The sequence below is a fragment of the Rhipicephalus microplus genome, chromosome 4, assembly GCF_043290135.1.
Source record: "Rhipicephalus microplus isolate Deutch F79 chromosome 4, USDA_Rmic, whole genome shotgun sequence".
Classification (NCBI taxonomy): Eukaryota; Metazoa; Arthropoda; class Arachnida; order Ixodida; family Ixodidae; genus Rhipicephalus; species Rhipicephalus microplus.
This window is the reverse complement of record NC_134703.1, coordinates 22,913,651-22,939,596: the sequence shown is the minus strand read 5'-3', so window position 1 is coordinate 22,939,596 and position 25,946 is coordinate 22,913,651. Positions and strand designations below refer to the sequence as shown.

The 25,946-nt window shown below is 45.0% G+C and overlaps 1 protein-coding gene across 4 annotated transcripts in view; it reads left to right on the top strand.

The window, feature by feature from the left end:
* The window catches only part of LOC119171724 (synaptic vesicle glycoprotein 2C-like), a 224,214-nt gene that overhangs the window by 5,768 nt on the left and 192,500 nt on the right, over positions 1 to 25,946 (top strand). Inside the window, exon 1 of one of the 4 annotated variants that reach the window (XM_075892320.1) lies at positions 1,553 to 1,684. The exons of 2 other annotated variants lie outside the window; for them this stretch is intronic. The gene's annotated coding sequence lies outside the window, so the exon portion shown is untranslated. Of the gene's footprint in view, positions 1 to 1,552; positions 1,685 to 25,946 lie in introns of those variants that run through there. One more of the 4 variants, XM_075892319.1, reaches the window with a different exon arrangement.

The window sequence follows — 25,946 nt, the reverse complement described above, 5'->3', positions numbered from 1 at the left end:
GCCAGCCCGGACGTACAGTAAATCCCGGATGAAAATGTGACAGTGGAAGCGAACAGTTGTATACGGTAATAAAGCGTGGTATATCGCTGCTCTATCGTTCACTGCAGAGCTAACGGTTGGCTGAAAGCCTGGTTCTCTGCAAATGATGTTGCTTGGAGCCGAGTCCCTTCGGTCGGCATATTACCACAGGTGTAGATTTCATAGATATTTATTTAAGCATTGAATCGGTAGCCAAACAATGTGGCTGATCAGCCCCTAGCGTAAGCACTTCATCTTTACTCGTTGTCTTCATCTTCGGAGAGCGCCACACTAGTTCATGCTCGTGTCGCTTATGCACCATCACCCGCCTGTGGTGTAAGCGCCGTCTTGACGTTTGGTGTGGCGATGAGGAGCTAGCAGAGCAATACGGTTTCACGGCACAACGTAGGTAGGTCAACAAATAGGCTGTTTCCAGAGGTGTGATTTCATAATTCACATCGCTGAGTCCGCGTCATACTTCATAAGAACCCGTGCAGCGGGAATGTTCTCGGATAAGTCGACCTGGCTGCTTGATTGACAACAGGAGCACCCGAGATTCCGGTTTGGAGTGAATGCTGACTATCGTAACGATCTTTATGGGGCGCTAGCGACAAGGGTGGTTGATCACGGGCAATGTGACGAGCTGTGTGGGCTGACATTGACGGTGACGTTGCTGGCGTATGCTGTAGACAAGTCTATGCAGACGAACCGCGTCCTTGTCGCACCGTAAATACACACCAAAATTACGACGAGCGTCAAACAGAGCCGTTCATTGAGGACCGATACCAGAAATCATACGCCAAGAACACTCTCGCCTTCGCACAATGTAAAAAGATAGTGCCTTCTTTCACGCAACAAGCGGTCATGCCCGGACGGTGCTCCCTGTACAGCGGTAAACTCTCATGTCTAGAAAGACGAAACGCCCGCCGCGGTGGTCTAGTGGCTAAGGTACTCGGCTGCTGACCCGCAGGTCGCGGGTTCAAATCCCGACTGCGGCGGCTGCATTTCCGATGGAAGCGGAAATGTTGTAGGCCCGTGTACTCAGATTTGGGTGCACGTTAAAGAACCCCAGGTGGTCTAAATTTCCGGAGCCCTCCACTACGGCGTCTCTCATAATCATATGGTGGTTTTGGGACGTTAAACCCCACATATCAATCAATTAGAAAGACGAAACGTCGTGCTCGGAATCGCACGCGCAACATCTGCACATGTTCTACTCTGAGCATGCGTGGCGTCTCCCTTGCATGTTTGATCTTTTATCAACGTGGGTGGAACAATTGCTTTGGCCATCGAAAGCGCAGTGATTGATTCATTGCAAAAAAAAAAAAAAACTAAATGAACTGATCTCGATATGACATGATATCGCGAACAGAGGATACGTTCACGGTGTAAAAGGCACACAAACCGGGCGGTTGCATTTTTTTTCCGGTGCTGTATAGATTTGATAGCATATCAACGGCCAAAGCAGTCATCGCGGCCGCGGCCGTAAACAAGGACGGAATCTGCAAGGCAGACACATCATTGGCGCCGCGCATGCTCCGATATGTCCTGTTATGAACGTCAGATGTCGTTCGTCATGTTCCGTGCGCGACGGTGCGTCGTACCAGACACGAGAATCGACCGCTGGCCGCGGAGGCCAGGTGCTCCTACCGACGCATTTCGATCCGTGAGTACTGTGCAGCTTCTTTTTTAGATTTCTCAGCGGGGCCATGTTTTAAGGTAGAGTTGCCGGCCAGCGCTGACAAACAAGCCTTCTAATACCCCTGTCACACGGGCACCCGCGAAGACCGTTTAACTCCCTCGTCCTTACGACAACGAAGATGCGGTCCGTGTCACGCGGCCACCCTTACCCAAACGAAGGTAAACGGAGCGTTTCGCAAAGGACGTTCAACGATCTCCCTTCGCAACGAAACGAGGTACCCTCGCCCCAGCAGTCTAGAGGTCAGAGAAAAATTTCGAGCACTAAGTGGCCGCAGTGAAAGAATAATACATTTTGGCAATCTTAAACGTTGTAGTACTCATTCACAACGCGTGTTTGTTCACATATATTTAAGCCCGCCAGAGTTCACTTACTCTTAACATAGATGCTCTACACTCCGTGCCTCGCACGTGGTGCCTCGCGAGTCGCGCCGGCCGGCGCCATTGAAAAATATTTCGACCATGCGTGTGGTTGTGGTCGTCTCTGTGTCACTCATGGCTGAAGAACACAAAATGTGCATTCGCGAGGCAAGGAACCACAACAACTTTCTTACACAAACTGTCAAACATGAACACAGGCAACAAAACAACTAAAAGCACAATGTGGCCAGCGTCACTAGCAGCATCGCTACATTTAGCGAATTCGTTTGTATTTGAAAATATTTTCATGGTTTGTTAGCCTCTTACCTCCTTAATAGTGTTTTTTTGTAAAAACCCCAGAACGAGGATTCACAAAAAAAATCAGTAGAGATGAAATTAGAATACTTTTCCGAAAATCAAACAGCGCCAGCTGAGCCCCCTCGCGCCAACTGTTACAACCTTTTCATAGCCGTGTGACACTGCCACAACTCCTTCTCCGTCGAACCACCTAGGGGATATTTACGTTGACGGTGTTCAACGGAGTTTAGTGGTGACCGTGTGACAGGGGTATAAGAAGCCTAATCGTAACAGCGCTGCTGTTATGTGGCTGCTCGCTTTCGTGCTCGAAGTTTCACTACGTACACAAAAGTGCACCGCCATTTTCAGGTGGTAACGTTTGGAGAAAAAAAAGTATTGCGCCCATGTTTGAAGTCAGGGTGTCTAGCCAGCTATACTGGTCATAATTTACTGTTGTCGCGTGCGGCTGCAGTCTTACCGTTTTTTCAGTTCAGGCATGGTAGCTGTGGCTACCGAGCCGCCTGCAGTCATACCGTTTTTTCAGTTCAGGCATGGTAGCTGTGGCTACCGAGCCGCCTGCAGTCATACCGTTTTTTCAGTTCAGGCATGGTAGCTGTGGCTACCGAGCCGCCTGCAGTCATACCATTTCTTCAGTTCAGACATGGTAGCTGTGGCTACCGAGCCAAAGCCCGTTAAGAAGTGCTAAAAGATGTCAGTTGCAGATAGCTCTTCATCATTATTTGCCATGCCAGAGTAGCACGTATGATGTCACACTTCTGAGCTCGAGGGTGGGAGTTTGATTTTTGTTTAAATTTTGATTTCCGTCTACTTGAGTCTTGATGATTTACCGTCACACTGATGAGGTTCGCAGAGTCGGTTGTTCAGAGATAAGTTGCGAAGTTTTGCTTGCAATGTGGTCCAGAATGCAAGAAATCTCTTTCATCTAGTTGCGTAAACTTTCAGTGAGTGGAACCAAATAAAGCTTGCCGCATAAGGGGACTTGTCCTATCTAGTTGGTGCTTACTGTTCGACACCTTGAAGGCGCGAAAAAAGACGAGGGATCTATGACTTGGGTGGTGATGTGTCGCATAACTAATCCAAGGTCAACTTGTAGGAATGAGCGTGTCATATAAAATGAGCACGCCTGTTTGCTAGTAGACGTGGCCTACATAGCTAAATCGGCTGCTAGGCAAAAGAACGAACTCGGGAGCCTTAAAAGAATGGCATAAGAAGTACCCTTCACGTGCGTCTTATGTCATTCCGTCTTATGATATTCCGTCTTATGCCATTATAGTGCTCGGCTGCTTAGTCGAAGGTCGTGTGTGCGATCCCGGCCTCGGAGTTCGCATTTTATTTGAGTCGGAATGGTAGAGGCCCGTGTGCTGTGGCATGTGAGCGCACATTAAAAACACGAGACGGCCGAAGCTTCCGAAGTCCTCCGCTTTGGCGCCTTCCTATTCACATAGCGTTCTCAGGACGTAATAACCAAAATACGATCTCCGCGGCGTTTATGTGATTTTTAGCCCGGTTTCATTGAGGCGTCATGTTTACCTCAAGGCTCGAATCGAATGTGCTATAGCATCGACCACCGAATCAATAGGTGGTGATTCCCAGCGTCACAGTGTCCGGTTTCCAGAACAGTCTCACGTAGGTCATCTGCAGAGGACTGTTCATTAGGCACATTCGCATATTGTTTTCTTTCATTTCGCCCCCATGCTTCGTTGTACGGTGCTTATAGACTGGGTGGTGCACGCTCGCGCATTCAGGTTTTAAAAAGTGGGCGGCTGTACACTGCCGTTCTTTATGAAAGGGAACACGCGAACGCGTGGCCTGCGCTCTGCGGCGGCTGCCTGCAGCACCATCAACCGACAGCAAAAGAAAACACGTTCGCTTTCATCGTCACCTCTTGCCGGAAAAAGTTATGGCCGGTCGATACACGCTGCTAGATTGCACTCCGTCTTGGCCTAAGCTTGTAGTGCGTAGTCCACTGCCAACATATCAAACGTTGTGTGCGACCACGGCGCAAGCTGCAGTAATCGCCCGATATCGCTCGCCTTGCGAGGGGTGAGGGAATGTAGTCTAGCAGCGCTCGTCTGCCGGCCATGACTCGTTCTTTTGCTTGGCCGTAGATTACGCCAAAAGCGAACGCGCTTTCTTCACTTGTCGGTAGATGGTGCTGTAGGCAGCCGCCGCAGAGCGCAGACCACGCGTTCGCGTGTTCCGTTTCATAAAGAACGACAGTGTACTATCGGCGTCAAATGAAACCCGAACAGCAGAGCGCGTGTTTCAAGCATTAGAAACAGTATAGTGTTGGCCGTCCAGTCATCACCATTGACAGGCGTGCACATCCAGTTTGGTAGCACTGCGCGATCCCCTAGAGTGCGTTATCGCCATTTCTGCCCCGATTTTTGTATGGTAATAATGGTAGCCATCGTGGGCAGGCAAGCGCTTCTGATCGTAACACTCGCAATTCCTTGCTTTTACTTCAGCGTCGCAGTGCAATCAGTGTCTTGGCAAGATAAAACGAAAATATAAATATCATTGATTTGCGGTTGATTTCTAAATGATTGTCGTATCTCGTTCGCCAGCGCTGCTTCACCTACACCCTTCTTCCAGAGAACGACCCGAAAAGGCTTCATTTTAGCTGGAAATGCCGAGTGTTTCTTCGGAAAAGAGCGCGCAAGTTGTTTCGCTTTACCGGCACGAAGTGAAACAGCGTGAAATTGCCAGCATTATGAACTGACCTTTGTCGTTCATAATGGCAATTTCGTTCATAATGTCGTTCATAATGCTGGCAATGTCGTTCATAATGCATTTGAACTGACCGCGTTTCATTTGATACCGATAGTATATATTGGCCGTTGTGATTCTAATTGCATGTTGGCTGAAACAACTGCACGCTTTCCCGTTTTCGCAATTCTATACACGATGTATGCAGATGGGCTTCATGTTTTGACCGCGATCAACGCCCAGGTGCAGATGTGTGTTCTAAACCAACGTAAGTGTAATAAGTACCACTTAGGATGAGACGGAATAATTAAGACGACACAGGTGGAACTTGATTTGATTGATATGTGGGATTTAACGTCCCAAAACCACCATATGATTATGAGAGACACCGTAGTGGAGGGCTCCGGAAGTTTTGACCACCTGGGGTTCTTTAACGTGCGCCCAAATCTGAGCACACGGGCCTACAGCATTTCCCCCTGCATCGGAAATCCAACCGCCGCAGCCGGATTCGATCCCGCGACCTGCGGGTCAGCAGCCGAGTACCTTAGCCACTAGACCACCACGGCGGGGCCACAGGTGGAACTTGCTTATAATTCGTCCCTGTCTGAGTGTGTGTAATTTCACTTAATGTTATGTACCAAAGATACCAGACTGCTCATCTTGACTTATTACAAGGTATGACAGATCGCACAATTCAGGTACTCCGTGGACCGTGGAGTACGTATATGTTTCACTGAATACGATGGGTCATCCACCAGTAATTGAAGGTGCACCGAGTACTCACGAATGATGTCTTTTGCCGGGTGTCGTATATCGATGAACTCGTAAAGAAAGGGTGGACGCATAACTTATTCACTACATCCAGTGTTGAGCGCTCTTTTGTACCACGCTTGTCAAACAGTGCCACATTGGTCCTGAATGCGTGGCGCTTAGAGATAACCGTGTCGCTTCGCCCCAAAAAGCTCTTCATGCTTTTAGAGCTACGTTTCGGTCAGCGTCTTTGTTTCTTTCTCTTTCTGTCTTTCTTTGTTTATTATCTTTGTTTCTTTCTTCCTTTGTTTCATTGTTTTTTCTTTGTTTATTTCTTGTTTTCTTTGTTTCTTTTTTTGTTTCTTTCTTTGTTTATATCCTATTTTTTGTTTCTTTCTTTTTCTTTTTCTCTTTCTTTCTTTCTTTCACATAGTTACTGCAGATCGTTACAACTAGTTCTTTTTTCCTCTTGCGTAAATGTTTAGTCCAGTGAATCAAATTCGAAAGGTGGCATTGGTTCACTGTTCTTTCGTGATATTGTTGCGGTTCACTCAGGCGTTGCCGCCACCCATCATGTCGTTGCCGCAAAGCACGGGCATCGTTTGGTCGGCTGCGTTCCGAATGGTCTGACGGGGGACCCGAGTCCGGCGTTTGGCTTCGCGATTATCACTCGCCTCTCGGGGACGGTGCGAGGAAATGGCTCTCGCGGGGCCGTCAATCATCGCGACGCACGCAGTCGCTTACGCGTGCGACGACCCGACTTCGTGACCAGCCAGATAGTGTTTGTCGGCGAGGACAGGAACGCCAGCACAATGCGATAACACAGCGAGAGGGTTAAACAAATTCGCAACCAGAGGAGGAAGAAATATTAAGCGGAAAGACAGGGAGGTTAGCCAGTTCTTAGACAGGCTGGCTACCCTGTGCTGGGGAAAGGGGTGAGGAGAATGAAAGATGTTAAAAAGAAATGTCGCAACCAGATATGCCCAATATGCCCGATATGCTGCGCCCGCGAAATGTCGGACCGCGACAGCCGTAATTAAATCTTCCAGTTGCCCATTAGAGAAACACTAAAGTAAAGCAATAACTTAGTTTAGACTGGTTGATATTATATTTAAAACTTGTGTCTTTAATTTCATCATTACTTGTTTAAAACAGGCGAGAAAATGAATGTAAAAAGTTGAACTTTTAAGTTTGCCGACGAAATATTCGATGTCGATGCGTCAAGTTTCAAAATAAGTGTTCGTATACTTTGGCCACATTGGCGCGACAAAGTTTTCTGCAGCCTTGTAGATAATGTTTCGGGCTTCTTCAGAAGATAATGTAAAATCAACCACATAAGTTTACGGACCAGGCGAGCCCCATATGCGCATGTCACGCAACACGAGGCGTCTCCTTAACCTGCATCACATATTGCTTTGCAGAAGCGTATATCGCAGCAGGCGTTTAAGACATATGAAGTGGACAAAGCGAGCCGTTTAAACTTCCGGATATTACAAAGCTTTCAGACACATTAATTAATTTTTCGCAGCAAAAGCATAAAAGCAGTAGGCAGCTGCGTATATGGGTTCGCGTGCTGCTTTAAACGGATGCGCAGGGGGTGTACTCCATTAATTCGCAAAAGGAACAATTAGAGAGTAGTAGGCTCTTCTCGATTCTTTGCACCGGGCATTATAGAATATTCCTAAAATGTCGACGTTATGTACATAAACTTTGGGACATGGCTTAATGTCCTTCGAGAAGCGGACCTAGGCGAGCGATTAAGAAGACGACGTGGACAGGACGGGATCATGCCATCCCGTTCTACTATACCGTTCTACTATACCGTTCTACTATACCGTTCTACTATACCGTTCTACTATACCGTTCTACTATATCGTTCTACTATATCGTTCTACTATATCGTTCTACTATATCGTTCTACTATATCGTTCTACTATATCGTTCTACTATATCGTTCTAATATCCCGTTCTAATATCCCGTTCTAATATCCCGTTCTAATATCCCGTTCTAATATCCCGTTCTAATATCCCGTTCTAATATCCCGTTATACTATCCCGTTATACTATCCCGTTATACTAAAGGCGAGGCTCAAGCATCCTCCAACTTTTTAACGCCGCTTTGTTGTGTATCACTAGGCTCGGCAACTTTCTTTGAGTGATATATTCGCCTCTGTACTCTTCAGTAGCTTGTGAAGATGTGAAATTAAGTATATGCGCGTCGTGACGTTCCTCTCTTTTTTTTCATTTTGGAAGCCCGACGCACAGGTATTCATACACAGCAACTGCGTCTCTGGTAACGATCGCGAAGACGCAAGGAAAGCGGTATACGGCTTTGCGATGATGGAATTTCGATGCCCTGGGAGCTGTCCATCGATCACGCCTATCAACCACCGACCGGGTCGGTGCCGTCTCAGCCGCGTGGTCAAGATTGATGACCAGCAGCTCGGCAGACCACGCAAACTCGGCGCGGGAAGCGAGACACTGTTTACCTCTGTGCACGTCGAAGCTTCTTTTACTTTTTGAGAAGGGGGACGCGAGGACGCAATTACTTCGGTGAGTGAAGCCGAGAAGTGAATACCACTGGGACAGCTTTATTTATCTATTTTTTAAAATTTTGTACTGTAAGCCATCGCGTATTATGGCTGTGTGATTTTCCCCGTGTTTGGGTTGGTTGGAACCCGCCGCGGTAGACTTGTAGTGATGGTATTCGACTGCACGGGATCGATTTCGATGAAGACGCAATGCAGAGTTCCGTGTGCTAAGATCAGCTGCGTGTTAAAAACCGCCATGAGGCCAAACTTCCGCAGCTTTCTACTATATATGACTTGCCTCATACTCATATTGTTGTTTCGCTAATCACGCGTCGCTAGCTGCGGCGTTAGCCCGCCTTGACGACAGATCCTTACCAGAATAGTCAGTGCCCGAATGCCGACACGACCCGTCTTCGCACAGACAGGCAGTCAAGGCTTTATGAACTTTTTGCGTGGTAGTGGCCTATTTACCAGGCTATAGCACCCCCTCCTCTCTTTTTTTTTCGTCTATACTTTTCGCTTTACTTATCTTTTCCTCCTCTCTTTAGTGCAGGGTAGCAAACGGAATCCTACAGTTCTAGTTGATCTCCCTGACTTTCTCTCAATTTTTTCTCTGTCTCTCTGGAATGCGATACCCCAACAGCTAGAGTACCTTGATCAAATAAGATGGGCCACATACGTACTTCTTCACCTATACGTCGCTCTTTACATGACTCAGGTACTTTCTACTGACTTTCTCAAAAGGAACAGAACGATATAAAAAAATGCACATTTTTTTGTCCACAAATGTAGTGAGCGTTTTACACCGTTGTGTTGCCTTCAAGAATAGGACGGAAGGAGGACAAGTATGTCCGTTATGACTGAACGATCGTACTCGCCGCCAACACAATGACGGGCTTTGGGGCTTTACGGAGAGTGTACAAATGAACGACAAAGTACGCTAACTGCCTGTCTGAAGGCGCACCATTTAGAATCGATAGCGGACAGACTATAAATACTCCACGGGGCAGCGGTATCGACCGCTTTCTACACCGTTTTTTTTTTTTGCCAGTACGGCACCCCGAATTGAAAAGGCCCGCACGAAAGCTACAAAAAGCGTTGTGCGTCTTCATACAAACGAAACGCGAAAGAACGGCGCAGTGCTCCTATCAAGCGTAGCTCGCACGAACAGGTGACATGGTAGAACATTCAGAGGAGCGCTGGTTTGTGTTATATTGTGCTTCGATTTTAGTGCTGACACAATGCTGTGAGATGTTGGCGGAAATATTAGATGCCCGTTTTGCCTTAGCTCTTGAAGGTATCGAACATATAACTCGTAACTTCCATGAAGTTAAACAAGGAATGGCTGAACAGGGCATTTCAATTTTGAAAAAAAAAAAAGTCGCACAGCATTCTCACAGGAACATCAGAACATGAATGATGCATTGCACATGCAATAAAGAATTCAAGTAATGCCATGACGACGTGAAACAAATGCCCTAAATGCAAATTGTGAGGACGGCATTGATTAACTAAATGACGCTTCCCTTTCTCCTTTGTTGGGACAAAAACTTCTCGTTGAACTATATTTCCCTTACCATTTCGTTATTATTTCGTTTGCCCAAATGCGGTGTGGTAGAGGTGTCCTTAGCTGAACTGTGGTCGGGGTTCGCCGGGACAATGCCCACTTCACCTTACTTTCTAACTACTTTTAACAAGGATTTCTCACTACTTTTCCTCCCCCCAGTTCTAAGTTCAATAGAAAGCATCAATTTTTGCCATTTTTTTTCTTCTATCCCACTCCCTTTTTTTCTCGTTTTATTGATGGGTTGTTTAATGGTGTTTTTTTTTTAAGTCGAAAGCCCTACACTGCCACAAAGCCTGAATCAAATTAAAATTTTACGCCCACGTATCCTGTTTCTCACTGAGAGGTTGATTAAAATCATGGTGATTAAAATTGAAGACCGTTTGACAGTGACCTTGCCTGAGCAGGCAACAAATTAGTATCCGGCAGTTGTTTCGCCATTGCGAAATACTACGCAACACTTCGCACCTTTCCACGTAGTTCGCTGAAGGCTTTTTGTTCAACGTGATTAGAATCGACAATTAATGAACGATTTCTTTTAAAGTTTCAGTGCGACGGGACACAATATATCATTGTGGATTGCTGATGGACTGATTGCTTATGCTCCTTTTGTGTATGCCGCTTTGCCCAGCGTTCATTACGCGTAGCACGAAAGGTCTCTGGTTATTCTTACAACCAGTGTTTTCTTTAAAAACACCACTTTTGTTTTTATATTCGTGTCGCTTAATATTTAAATTTTTGCAAAATTAACTCTCTGTCGAACTCAAAATAAGCATGCGAGGGTTCCTAATTAAGAGACGTTATTAAAAACAGCAGTTTAGACATGCTCCGGAAATGCGTAATTGATGGTCTCTGTACGAGCCCTAGACGACCTCATTACAGGAGGAAAGACCTCTAAGCCGCTTAAGAACACAATTTGCTGTCGCACGTATACACCGTTCGCTACTTGCCTCCTTCCGTGCACCCTACAAAATGGTGGGCGAGGAAAAAAAGAAGTAATTAGGGCTTGAGCACAAATTACGTGTTCACCAATTTTCTCATCGAGTAACCTAACAATGCATACGAAAACAGACACAACAAAGACAACGCAACCAAGAAAAACCTGTTTGTTTACGCAGCAATTTAATGAAGAGGATCTATCAGATTAGGCTCACTCAATTTCCTTACAAACAAAGTGCGTTAACGCCTGCGGGTTGGCGCTTTTGTGTCGACAGCGTTGCACGTTGAGGACTCCTTCTGAGTGGGAAACGCTGTGCAAGATGAACTCCAGACGGGCGCTGTCACCATGTGGTGCCTCTGATTCTATACGTGCTGCGATATTTAATGAAGCCACTCGCTGGATGAAGGCTGAAAACGCTAATGGCGGGTGCTTTCAGACCAGCTTGCACAGAGTGAATCTTTCCCTTGAAAGTGGCTAGACACAGTGTCTTCATTTGATTTCGAAAGATTGTTTCAACGTTTCAGTCCTTTAACCTTGTTAAGCGGCCCTCTTGAACCCCGGTTGGCGCTTTAACTTGAGAAAAGTATACTCTGGCTCACTGGTTGTTACGAGTCGTAAGAGATTTATCCCTCAATGAATGTTGCAATACAGGGACACAATTTCCACATAGAAGGAAGAAAAAAACAGACAGTGGGATGTGGAGGGGTAGAGCTTCAGCTTACTATGCGGAAGGTGCCAAGTTCGATGCCTTACACCACCGGGCATTCACACGAATTTTAATGCAGAGAAATTTGACCCTACATGGCACTCGGCGTTGTGTACTAATATCGACAAGGCGGCCTCTAATTTGCACTCTTTTTTAAATTTAACTACCGGCACTTGTTTCATTGAAACGGGTCTTTCTTAAGTGAGTACTTTATTGGTTGATTAATAGCTAGTTATAATGCCTGGACCGTACAGCATTACGGAAAATAATGATTACGATGCTAAACAAGAAAACACAGAAAAGAATGGAGAAAAGTCTTGTTTTCGCCGCACGGGTGAATCTATGAATGCGATAGCAAACAATTGAAATTTTTGCGAAGCAAGGCTGGCAGCTCACTACTTTAGCGTCAGGACATACTAAATAAAAATGCCGGTTACCGCAGCAAGCAAGTCGACCTTCAAGCTGTCTATCGCGTCAACGCAAACTTAGCGATGAGAACACAACAAGTCAAAATGTATTGGCCATCTGCTTAACCCTGCCAAGATGAGGTTCGCGTGACCACACCGGCATGTTCAAGCTATGATATTCCCGCTGACGTCGCGCAACCACCCTCGCCATTAGTAACTCCTGTAACCGAGTCAGTTGCCGTGCTTCTTTTTTTTTTTCCGGAGCCACGCTTGTCGGTAGTCTTCACACACTTTCACACGAAGAGAGAAGGCACACGCGCGGGTCAATGCTAGCACCCTTGGACTTTGTATACAGAACACTTCACAGTGACGGCAATAGCAAAAATGCGTCGATGCTGCCCAATCCTTGCCATCGCTTTACTTCAAGCCTTCAAATAAATACTGCTACTGAAATGACGTTGGTAATGTGCAGTTAATCCAATAGAAAAGGGGTTGATGTGGAGAAAAGGACAAACCGCCGTCCCCATGGTGAAGCCCCTCCCCCTCGTCGACCTCTTCTTTATTCCTATGTTTTCATCTGATCTTAACCTAATAAAGATAGTGTCACTCGTCGTCTTTTGCACAATATTTAACAGGGGTAGCCGGGCACAGATGGCTACAACTCTACACAAATATATAATTAAAATGAAAAGAGGCTTCAGAAAAGAAAGCATAAGCCTGCGCAAACGTTGAACGACTGTTGTTTATCTTCGCTCTCTGCTTTTTGTCTTTCGCAACCAGCTGTTTCTAAGGCGCGCAAATGGTGTTAGACAGGATACTCGGTCCTCTGAGGCTAGCGAAGTCATTGTAAATAACTGTAGCAAGCGAAAAAGACCGTGCTTTGTTCGCGCATTCCGGCTAAAACAAAATTGGCAGTGCACTGGCAAAGTGGCACCCGAACACATCCTAGACGATCGGACCACTCCCCCGTCCTTTCGGTTTCGTGTTGTTTATTTATTGCGTGGATGGGGAGGCAGCATGAAATGCTTGCCTCGTGGAAACTAAACCCCTTCTGAGGCGACGTGATAGGTCCTAACGGTGACGTGAGAGGGCAATACATTCAAGGAATCTGACACTGCATTTCACCGGAGACCGATCCGAGGGTGTCGTCTTTAGAAATCGGAACGAGTGAATACTGCGCAATAAATATAAATAAAATAAGCCCGTATTATAGTAGGGTTATCAAAGCGGATTCGTTCTTCCCGTTGCCAGAAGGAGAAACAATGCTGTCATTCTCTTTATTTGTTTGTTTGTTAGTTTTTTGTCTGCTGACAGCCGGTGTCATTGTCGATTGCTGCCGGAGTCAGCGATATCCATTCGAGATGGCATTTTCTCAGTCAATAGCGGCGGCATGCTGCAGGCTAGATTCGCTGAAATCTAAAGAACATGAGACCACTAAAGCGTTTCTAAAAGAAAATAAAGTACAAGAACTGAAAAACAAACACGAATTCTGTAATAAAAAATGTCAATTGTTTTCTTTCTTGAAGAACGAATCCCATTTCTCCCCCTTTCATCTGGCTACGCGCAGTATGTGAATGCTGAAGCCATAATGGGAAGTTTTGTGCTTCTGTCGGAAAAATATAACAATGAAGGCATAGCGTAACAACGTCGGCTTTCACTTTTCCCAAAATACGAGAAAAAAAAAGTAGCATGAATTATCCCAGAAATGTGATAGTTATACAAAGAAAGGCACCCATGCTTTCCAATTCTTTAGAATGCTAGAACTGTTGCTGTGTTTGAGCATGCTTAGGCATGCATCTTTCAGGGAAGCCGAAACAGCCTTTTCAGTCTTTTTCCCATCTTTTTTCATCACCAAGCACAAGGTAGCGAACCAGATATTTTCTTTTCTTGACCTCTCTCTATTTTAATCTCTTTGCAAGAGTCTGGAAACCTTAAATATTATCTATGCTTTAAATGTTCCTATCACTGAAGATGTAAAATTATTATCCGAGAAGTAAGCGTGGAATTGTTAACCCTGTTGTTCGAGTAGCAGCTTCATGTATTGTTTCGGTGTATGTAACGTCGACATTTCCAGTTCGAACTGGCTACCGCTTAGTGTTATATCGCACCAAACAAGTTTGTCAATAACTGATTGGATTACAGTTTAAGTGATCTCCGGAGGCGTTTGCAGTTTCTTTGCCAGTCACACGAAGCGGAGAGTCTTCGCTGCTAGTGCCGCAACGACGATACTCGCCGCGCTGTTCCTCATGCTGCGCCAACAGCTCTCAGTGTACGTCCGAGCAACGGTGTTCCGTAACGATTAACTCATCACCCCATTGTTGGCGTCTCCGTGTGGCCAGTACCAATAACGCCGACGTCTCGGTGGTTGTGTTTGAGCCAATGACGAAATCTGACGAGAATATCAATTGCAGTGGAATGCTGTGGGACGTGATTGCTTATTGTTATGGCAACGTGGTGAATGGCCGACGCGTACTGGACTGCAGAGTCTCCTATTTCACGCTAAAGACGCAATGGTGGTCTATTAGTTATGGTACTCAACTGCCGGCCCCAATGTACCAGGATCTAATCCCAGCCGTGCTGGCCACGTTTTGCCGGAGGGGAAACGCTAGATGCCTTCGTACTTGGATTCAGAACCCCAACGTGGAGGAAAGAACCCCAGGTTGTCTAAATTTCCGGTGTTCCTCGGAATCAGTCATGGCCCGATTTTGAACGCAAAACCCCTACAGGCGTTACTGAATTCACGCGAATGTTCTCATTCGCAAATGCATGTGAGAAAACAAAACCCTATTATTAATCTAAAATACAGGACGTGCAAACGTGGACACAAGAAACCAAGACACCGCAGACACCGACTAATTGCAAGGGCGCACAAAGGCGAAACAAAAGTACGAAAAGTTATCTGCGCATGCAATACGCGAACTTATCAATACAAGAACCTATCAACGGAAAGCTGTTAACACATTCGTGTTTTTTTACGCAAATTAATCGACTCACGCAAACGCCAACACTACTGTCGATATGCCAAGCCTTCTTCTTTGCTGCGATGTCACAAAACTTCGCAATCGTCGAACTTCGGCATGCGCTAACATTCTGGACAATGTAAAGAAAGATCAGAAAATAAGCTTGTGCTAAGTGACCCCTTATGTTCAAATAATATGTGGTTAACGTATCGGTCCGTCTGTCCTATACGTATACAAGCACCCGCAGCGAAAAGGTTTGATTCACTTCCGCCGTTGTGTGCCTTTGCAGTTGTTAGTCGGCGTCTGTGGTGTCTTGAAGTCTTCCTGTGTCTGACTTTGTACGCCCTGTTTTTTAGACTGCATACTTACAAAGTAGCTCCACTCCCTGTTATTCTGATCGTATACTTAGACTCCGGTGACTTTTAAACAACCACAGAGAGCAGATTTTTTTTTTTGGATACACAAATTTGTGGCATGTCTCATAATCATAACATGGTTTCTGCACGTGAAACTCTTAATTTCAGCACTGAAAACGAGGGTGAGATCTGTCAGAGCACAAGCGATTAGCTCGTACAGGCCCACTGTTTAGAGAAGGGTATATGGGGCGATGGCGGACAGGCTACACAGGGTCGAACACTTCTGTGACCAACACCCCGTCAATTTCCAGCCAGCAAAACTGGAAATATTCTTCCACTTCCCTAGGGAAATGTACGCTGAATGACGTAAGATCACAGTGTCCGTTAACACAAGCACAGTTTTCGGATAAGCGCCAGCTTCTGTGAAGCCTTGAATACTAATAAGGTCTTCATCTTCGAAGCGGCCGACCCTGTACATACAGATGTTATCGTACTCAGTGACGTCAGATTTTGTCGCCCCTTCTCAGACTAACGCATGCGTGCGGCAGCTTGTGATGCTCGATCGCATTGTATTGTTGCGCCCGGTCAATTTGACGCGCGCGAAGGAACAATCAAGCTGTTCCCAGCGCAGATGTCGATGTGGCCCTCAGCGGAGAGAAAAAGAAGTACGCAAACACCCTCCATCAAACCACGTGCACAAAAACTCCCCTGACATTGACAGAGGACTCTATAGCAGAGTCCTTGTCGTAGCGGCAGATTAGATGAAGTGGCACACACAAAAAAAACCCATAAACTTTCCCGCGCTGGCTTATTAAAAACAAGACAGCGTTAGAAACTCATGCCAACGACGCATGCTAACATTACATACGGCTCGTCGGTGGAGAATATCATCATATGCCAGTTGGGCGTGTTGTTAAAGGTTCATGATGAATGGTGTATTTTTTAGCACTTGTTTCATCATGAATACCATCATGCTTTCACCATTGCGCAACCATTGATAATTTGTGGCTTAAGACGTGAGTGCAGAAAGAAATATTGGTTGATTGAATAATATGTGAGGTTTAACGTCCTAAAATAATCATATGGTTATGACAGACGCCGTAGTAGAGAGCTTCAGAATTTTTGATCATTGGGGGTTCTTTAACGTGCATTCAAATCTGAGCACATGGGACTACAGCATTTTCGCCTCCATCAAAAATGCAGCTGCCGCAGCTGGGATTCAATTTCGCACCCTGCGGGTCAGCAGCTGAGTACCTTAGTTACTAGACCACCATGGGGGGGCAAAAAAAATACTGTCTCTCTGGTCGCTTTGTTGGTATTGAGCCTTTTATAGCTAATCACTTTCAGTTCAATTACGTCGTAGCCCCCGGAGCTGAAGTAAGTATGACGTTGAAAGAAATGTGAAGTTTAGTATTGCTTTCCAGAAATAGGGTCTTTGTTATTCTATCGAAAGGACAACATTTAAATCCCCCCCTTTTTTTTTCTTTCAACTCATGTCTGTCGCTTCTGACGCTTGCTATTTCTCGTGCTTTTTATTCTCGTCAAAACATGAAAACACAAGAGAGAAAACAATATTTTAAACACGACATCTTAACAAAATGGTATAACAAAACTAAAAAAAAAGAAAGGTAAATAATAAATAGGCGCAAACGAAATCGTTTTCTCTGGCTGCGCCGTTCTGTTGTGAAACTCGAAGACCCGGGCTTGATTCCCTGACCCGGAGGCTGTATTTTGGTATGGATAAAATACAAAAATAGCGCATGGGGAAGAAGTATAATCATTCGAAATCGCAATATATTTTTCATATGACAGCTTTTCAAATAACAGTGCTTTATTAATTCAATAAATATATGAATGAATAAACAATGGTTAAATCAATTCCTTGAAATAATTACACTTTTCTTTTCTTTGTTTTCTGGTAACTGAAACGTTCCATATTCTGTTCACAACAAACTTACGGGCAAGTGAAGTTTTCTAAAACAGCCGTGTGCTCAGACAAGGATTCCACCAGGCGTGCAGTCTCGTCTCGCTGTCAGTGTTTGCTTAAGCATGCGCCCCCACAAGGTTCACCAGTTAATTTTCGCGCTGTTTACACAGACTCGAGCAGTATCCGCCGTCTTCGGCCCTGGAGGGGCAGCAGCAAATTAAATCTTCTATCATCTCATGTTTGTCCTTTGAATAATCTCTCCTTCGCATGCTGCGCCTTTGGCGAATCCGAACGAAACCCGGTAATGGCTTTTTTTTTCTTACTAGCTCGTCCAACCGGGAATCTTCCTCTCGCAATCCGCATATTTGATCCTTATTTTCACGTTTGCGTTAGCTGCGGGAAGTGCACTTTTAGGGTCAGACACTCGCGCGCGACCACAAAACCACGTTTTTTTCTCTCGTACTTTCCTTCTCTTTCTTTTGCGTTGACTTAGTAAGTGGTTCACCGAGGTAGGTTTTCTTCGACGTGATCTACTACAGCGTTTGCGCAAATTTGTTGTCGCTATGAGCTCTGCGTCGGCCCGCAAATTAATAGAAAAGAAAATAAGTGAGACACAGGTCGCTTTGAATTTACTTTAAAATGTTTTTTTCTCGGATTGTCCTGACTCTGTTTCACCAAGTTCTTCAGATATGAACGATGCCCTCCCATTTGGCTGTGAGTTAACTGGCGAGGCTGGATTCTTCAGATAAGACGATGCCCTCCCGTTTGGCTGTGAGTTACCTGACGAGGCTGGATTCTTCAGATAATACGATGCTTCTGCTTGGCTGTGAGTTAACTGGTGAGGCTGGATTCTTCAGATAAGACGATGCCCTCCCGTTTGGCTGTGAATTACCTGGCGAGGCTGCATTCTTCAGATAAGACGATGCCCTCCCGTTTGGCTGTGAACTTACTGGCGAGGCTGCATTCTTCAGATAAGACGATGCCCTCCCGCTTGGCTGTGAGCTAACTGGTGAGGCTGGATTCTTCAGATAAGACGATGCCCTCCCGTTTGGCTCTGAATTAACTGACGAGGCTGGATTTTTCAGATAATACGATGCCCTCCCGTTTGGCTGTGAATTAACTGACGAGGCTAGATCCTTCAGATAAGACGATGCCCTCCCGTTTGGCTGTGAATTAACCGGCGAGGCTGCATTCTTCAGATAAGACGATGCCCTCCGGTTTGGCTGTGAGCTAACTGGCGAGGCTGCATTTTTCAGATAAGACGATGCCCTCCCGTTTGGCATTGAGTCAACTGGCGAGGCTGGATTCTTAAGATAAGACGATGCGCTTCCGTTTGGCTGTGAGTTAACTGACGAGGCTGGATTCTTCAGATAATACGATGCCCTCCCGTTTGGCTGTGAGTTAACTGGCGAGACTGGATTAGTCATCTACATTACCGCTTTTTTTCTTATTTGAGCAGATAAGACTTCGGACTTCATTAACAAAGCAGATCAATGACCTAGTTGATCGGTACTGCATATTCAGTGCAGTGTAACACACGTGCGCGTGTGTTCATCTCTATCCTGGCATGTTTTTTATTTGTGTTAAACCTAAGTATTAAAAATGTTACTCAAGTGAGCTTATTTCATTTTGGTCTGTATTCGTATTTTTTGTTAAGGCTGCTCTAAACACTTGTCATTGTCGGTGCGTAGGTGACATATGAAACAGTTTTGCACATATTGTTTCTTGACCTTCAAACGACGTAGTATGGTTCAAGATAACTATTGGTTCGAGCTAGCTGGTGAAGATTCATACTTCAAGAAATAGAGAATCTTTATACTTTACTTCGGCCTTCTCTGTCTACCGCGAGTTGTTATTGCACAGAAGGGATGGGGAAGCTGACTTCTCTTAAGGCTTTCTTTCACCATCTTATGTACGTGACACGTTGATCTGCTGCGCAAACAGGCATTTCTATCTCAAAACTCCGGCAATGTTGCGATGTAAAAAAATTACACCACCATTTCAGGTTCCAAGCCCAGTGTTTCTTGGGAAAAATAAAACCTTACGCACGTGCGTGGCCACGCAAAGAATCTGAAATATCCATCACGCACACCCTCAAATTGAATCTTCCACTGACGTCGGTACTTGCTTATTTCACATCGAATAACCGGAAGAGGATACTGAACTGCCACACTCAGCTTATGCGAGGCTTTTCTGCCGGAAATTGCGTGGGTTAAACCCGAAACGAACAGTATGCTGTATATTTCTTTCTTGCTATGTGGTTCTAATATTCCGCTCTATTCTCGACAGTCTGAAAGCTCCGATACCACAGAGCCGAGCTTATTGAAGCCGTCCATCGAAAAAAGATATTCCTTCGCGGAACACTGGGGTCAGCGTGGAATAAAAAAAAGTTGTGGTGAAAACCATAGTGGAGCAGTGGTTATGGTGCTCAGCTGCTGACCTGAAGGTCGCAGGTTCGATAACGGACCTGGCGGTCGCACTTGGATATAGGCGAAATGATAGACCCATGTGCCGTCAGTGCACGGTACAGAACGCCAGATGTTCGAAATTTCCGAAGCCTTCCACTGCGGTGTCCCTTATATTCATGTCGTGGTTTTGGGAATCGAAACCCCAGTTATTATTATTATTATTATTATTATTATGATTATTATTATTATTATTATTATTATTATTATTATTATTAGTAGTAGTAGTAGTAGTAGTAGTAGTAGTAACAGTACTAGTAACAGTAGCAGTAGAAGAGAAAAACTGAATTGGTGTAATAACTTGCAATCAGTTTGTGTGTGCATTCGCTTTTTAGTGCGTTGGTATTGACCATTTATGCTTTGTGATACGGTAGTTATGTAAGTGAGTTAGTGAGTTGTGTAAGTGAGTGAGTTGTGTAAGTGAGCTCGCTTCCTTTCAGTCGACCAGGAATGAAAAGAGAACGCTTTCGACTTCGCACAGCCTCATACAAGTATACGCCAAGAACCGAAAATGCATCAATGCATGCACAACCGGAGAAGTCTTCACTGACACATTTAAACTTCTTCACTTCTAATACATCTTGCGCTGCCTATCTTGATAAATAAACGTCCTATCTGTTTTTACTGTCGCGTATCTCCTTTGAAACGTCGCGTTGATGATACCATACGGAAGCAGATCTTGTTAAGGCAAAGATAAGTAAAAGCTATATGATCATTCCAAATATTTCTACATCATACAAACAACTAAATGTGAATACACTTGATGATTGATTTGTGGGGTTTAACGTCTCAAAACCACCATATGATTACGGCAGACGCCGTAGTGGAGGGCTCCGGAAATTTCGGCCACCTGGGGTTCTTTAACGTGCACCCAAATCTGAGCACACGGGCCCACAGCATTTCCGCCTCCATCGGAAATGCAGCTGCCGCAGCCGGGATTCGATCCCGTGACCTGCGGGTCAGCAGCCGAGTACTTTAGCCACTAGACCACCGCGGCGTGATGTTAGAAGAGGCGACTGCATATACACATCATGGCGTTATAAAATGGCAAAATATCACAGTAATGCTTGTAGCTCGTATTTAGCACTAAATGAGGGACAAAATATAGTGGAGTACCAACGGGGATTTGACAAAGAGATAAGAGAACCACTCTACAATATTGCCCACCGACTTCCCTTCACTCGGCTTGCCATGGGTTCTGGATAGACTGAGGCCTTTGCAGTCACTTCACCTACGCTCTACACGTGCGGAGCGTGTGTGCGTGTGTATGGACACTCTCTCAAACGCAGTTGAAACGCGCGCACTTACGTGGAAGCGAAATCGTGCGCGTGTGCAGCAACGGCACCAATAAAACACCCGCCCACACAGGCACGCGATGGCTTACACAACCTGTCGTGCATCATTCCAAGGTATACCAGCATCGCGAGTGCATTATCAGCGCTCGCCCCGATAGAAAAAGGCCGGAAGTGTTGCGTGTTTCATTTGTCATGACGCTCGCTCGATTTCCCCAGCCGGTCACCATTTCTCAAACGATGTGCGTCCATAAAAGAAACTATGTGACGGTGGAGTGACTTTGAAACTATTTCTTGCTCTTTTTTTCCTACTGTGGGTCATATCATGCAAAAAAAGAATGTAACTGAGTTGTGATGTAACAAAAACACAAAGTGGTATTTTTTCCATAGGCTACAAGCCATTCCAATTCACTCCCTTCAAGTGTAGTCGAATGCCCGATGCTATCATCTTATTTCTCTGTGTAGTTTGTGCGATTTTCTTATTTGATCACCATCATGTTTTATGGTCACAGTATTATTGCATTTTACAAACGCTACGTGTTTTACCACGTGTAGCCATACTGTACCAAAGGGAGTGAGGTTCCCCTCAATCCGCGTTTGCGCCGCTTTTTTTTTTTTTTGCCTCATCCACCTCCATTTCCCACTATGCAATGTGTATGCAAATAGATATCAATAAACCAAATGAAATTGACATACCTTTGAATCTGTAACGCTTATATCTGATGTATATTATCCTTGATATACTTGATCCTTGATCCTTGATGTGTTTTATTACATCTCTCCGCATGCCTTTATTGACTAAGCTTTTCGTTGAGATATTCCTAATTAAATATACTACTTCATTTCTCGGTGTCAGTTTACTAAACCATTCTGTATGACTCAATCTTCGGGCAGGTGTTCATTTGTCGCATCTCTCTATGTATCTGGCAAACCAGTTTTTTTCTTGAAATCTTTGTATTTAAGTACACTGCTGAAGTAGGTTGTGTGCATTTGCTGTATATTTTTCTTTTTGTGTATCTATTGTTTGTGCTGACTTGTAATCCCTTCCTTTGTCAGGTTCGAAATTGAGACCAACACTGTAAAAATTGACTAAAAATAGTTAAAAATAAAAAAAGAAGAGAGCAACAATGATTCTCTCCCAAAGCACTGGTTATTCCGGAAGCTCTAAAATACACCCGTGCACTCATTGTCCGATGGTAAACTCATTAAAAATTAAACCAGACGCGTACTTAGTCAACAAAAAATGCTGATTAAGAAAGACTGGTTCATTTGCAGCGTTGGGTGGTATTGACTTCACTATAGGCAATTATCGACTAGCGTAGCAATTTAGTTGGCCAGATAACTGTTTGTGCTATCAGAATGATAGCTAATGTAGTATAGTGTTGGTCATCTGCTGCTTGAACAACGACTTGGTCTATTAAACCATCTCAATCTAATATGTGAGCTGCCTACAAATTTCATGTGCAGCTGCAATCTTGTAGGTACGTCAAATACTTCAAAATAAATAGCCCGGATTGGACCTTTACGAGCATACAATTTGAGCTGCATGATGCTGTAAAAGCTCAATATAAAAAGTATTCTGGTGTAAACACGTATAGAAATTAATACGCTTTTGCATATACATGAAAGCAAAAGCATAAGAAGTGCATGGTTTGAATTAATGTCTTCCTTTAGTGGAGAATGTTTTTTCGCACGCTCACTTGAAAGATGTTTTTTTTTTTGCCACTGTACACATTATGCGATAAGTACCTCGTTGGGTGGTAGGTGCCCAATCGGGGAAGAAACTGCCTGTATGGGAGAAATCAAATATCATTACTCCTGAGAAAAAATATAGAATAGAATGCACAAAGTAGATTTGCTAGGCAAGAAAGCGAAGCTGTCACACAAGCTCCAAATGTCGCTTTATATGGCACAGCTAAGTGTTTTCGGCGCTCACGAGGAGACGAAGATCCTATGAGAAGAGAAACACGACTATGCAGGGAATTAGGGGAGCTAATCCCAACAGTAAAGGTCACGCTTCCGCTTTGATTAACGTAGACAGGGACGACGTCGCTGCGCTTTGGAGACATTATGTATTCGAAGCTGGGGCGTTATTGAGGCGATTCGCCATGAATCGAATGTCACTCCCACGCACTCATTTCTCGGTCGCGCGTCTTCCATCATGCGCTTCCCTCCTATACAAGTGCATAGCGATTCCAACACCCAAAAAATAACAAAGAAAACTGTAAGCAGGGCCGTTCTATCAAACACTCGTTCATGGGTGAAAAGGAGAATGTGGCTTCACACAAGATTGATGATATGTGGGGTTTAACGTCCCAAATCTACCGAATGATTATGAGAGACGCCGTTGTGAAGGGCACTTGAAATTTCTATTACCCGGGATTCTTCAATTTGCACCCAAATCTAAGCCCACGGGCCTACACCACTTCCGCCTCCATCGGAAATGCAGCCGCTGCGGCCGGAATTAGATCCCGCGACTTCAGCAGCCGAGTACCTTAGCCACTAGACCACCGCGGCGGGGTCTTGACACACGATTCAAAATCAATTTCACACAGAGAGAGAAAGCAATATCGAAAAGATAGGGAGGTAAATCAGACTAAGTTGAGTTTGCTATACCTTACACAGGGGGAGAGGGAAGTGAGGCAGTAAAGGAGAAAGAGAGAGAGAGAAGAAGATACATTTCACATAATATACACACACCACACACACACAGCTCTGGTTTCACAGGCGGTCGCACAGTGACGTTGCCCTCAAGAATTGTAGAAGGGCTCGTGTGGCTTTCTGGGCTGAAGTAGGGGAACGCCATGCTCCCAAGATCTTTTCGAAAGTAAAGGGTCGATCATCCAGCCTCCTTAAGGCACACTGAAGAGTCCGGCGATCTTTTTGAAAGTCTAGACAATGGCACGAAACATGGTGGAGCGTTTCTACGCAACGGCAGCTATCACAGTTGGTGGAGTCAGCCATACTAATGTGATGACTGAATGAATAGGTAAAGGCAGAACCACAACCGACACAGCATAGTAGCGTCTCGTCGCGAAGTCTTTGATGGCAGCTGTGATTTGAGTAATGAAGCGAGGTTCTGTGGGCGTCGAGCGGAGTTCAGTTGAAAACTTCAATGCATAAGTGTGGCATTATGCGCGATGTGGGGAAGTTCTCTTGCGGCGTCAACTCTTCACAGCGGTACGAGCTGTGGGCGCTCCGTCATTGGCACATCGGACAGCGTTGTCGTCAAGGTGGTTACCACCGACCCCACAGTGACCCAGCAGCTATTGAAAGATTTTCATGTCCCTGGTTAGTAAAGTGATGACAGATTTCGTTGATTCTAGACACCATCTAATGTACTTCCCGCGTCGCAGACTTTGCACACATTGAAAGGCCGCCTTGGAGTCACAAAATATAGCTCCCTTACCAGGAAATTCTCACATAACAAATTTAATTGTGGCTAGAAAGGAAGCGAGCTCGGAGCCCGTAGATGTTGTGATGTGTGAATTCTTGAAATTGACGGTGATTGACCAAGATGGTATCACAAATGCGCCTGTCGAACTTCCCGAGAGTGAACCGTTCGTATAAATATGAGTTCGGTTTGCGTACGACATATGCAAAAGATCTAATGAGATCTACTTGAGAGCTGCAGATGACGGGCTATAGGCTTTTTTTATATCCCCGGCACTTCAAGGTGTACAGTGGATCGGGCATATCGGTATTGTGGCGGGTGAGAACCTCCAGGAGATGGAATGCTGGTTAGCTGCAACCACTCTTGAGAACTCTGCCATCCGTCTTTATAGTGGGAGGCTATATAGAAAGGTGGTGGTTAGGCAGTCCTGACATGTGGCGAATATGATCCCGCAGTGTGTCGACAGTTATGTATGTCTTATTCGGGATGTCTTTGGCAATGGAAGTTGTTGCGACCTAGTTAGCACACCTAGGTGATCCCTAGCATGTGCGAAGAACTTGGCCCTGAATGTTTTGCAGGACCAGGATGTTAGTTTTTTCGGCAGTTGAAAGTGCGGGTGTGCTGTACCACAAGTACCCCAAGAAGAGCACCCTGTACAGATCAAGCATGGCTGACATGGATGTGCTCCAAATTTTGCCGGCAAGAAATTTTGTTACGTGGGCGATAGATGTGAGCCTCTTCTTCAATCGCAAGAGTTGAGCACTCCACGAGAGATCTTTTTCAATAATAATGCCCAGGAATCGTTGACATCTCGTATACAAAATTACGAGATTCTTGGTGAAAACAGGATAGCAGAGCATCGACTTGCGGGTGAAAGGAACTAAAACGCATTTCTCGGGGGAAATTCTCAGCCCTCGATCACAGAGATACTTTGACGTTGTTGTCGCTGCTTTTTGGAGCCTTGCCCAAACGAATATTAAACTTGCCCGAGTTCTCCCTCGATCAGTCAACTTTTTTGTGCATGCCGCTGACACCAGCCCCCATACCAATTTCGCCTTGCCCCCCCTCCTTGCGTCCCCAAGAACGAACGTATATAGTTAAAACACAACGCAGGCGATTACCCCACCCCCCTTAGGAACTCAGTTGTCGTGTATGCCCCATCAGTAAGAAAAAACAACAACATCGCACTACCTTTGATCTTCCGACAAACAAGCAGCATAATAGGTCAGTATGGCAGAAAATTTTTTGAAACAAAGTGAGCAATAGTAGGAGTTTATTGATGCTGTTTGCCTTAGAATTAGAAAAAATTGCACGAACCTTCAAGTGCAAATCACCTTATTATAGAGATTATTAATCTTAAAGTAACTCTGTTCACGTGTTTGTCTGTTTTGCATGGTCGACATTATGAATACAACAATTGAGCAAGTAAGGTTCAGCTTCAGCCGCAGAAACGTATTTAAGGAAAGGGACAGCCTCTCCTTAAATACGTTTCTTGTGAAAAAAAATTTAGGTGACAAAAAATAAAAATTCAAGCGACTAAAGTTAACAAAT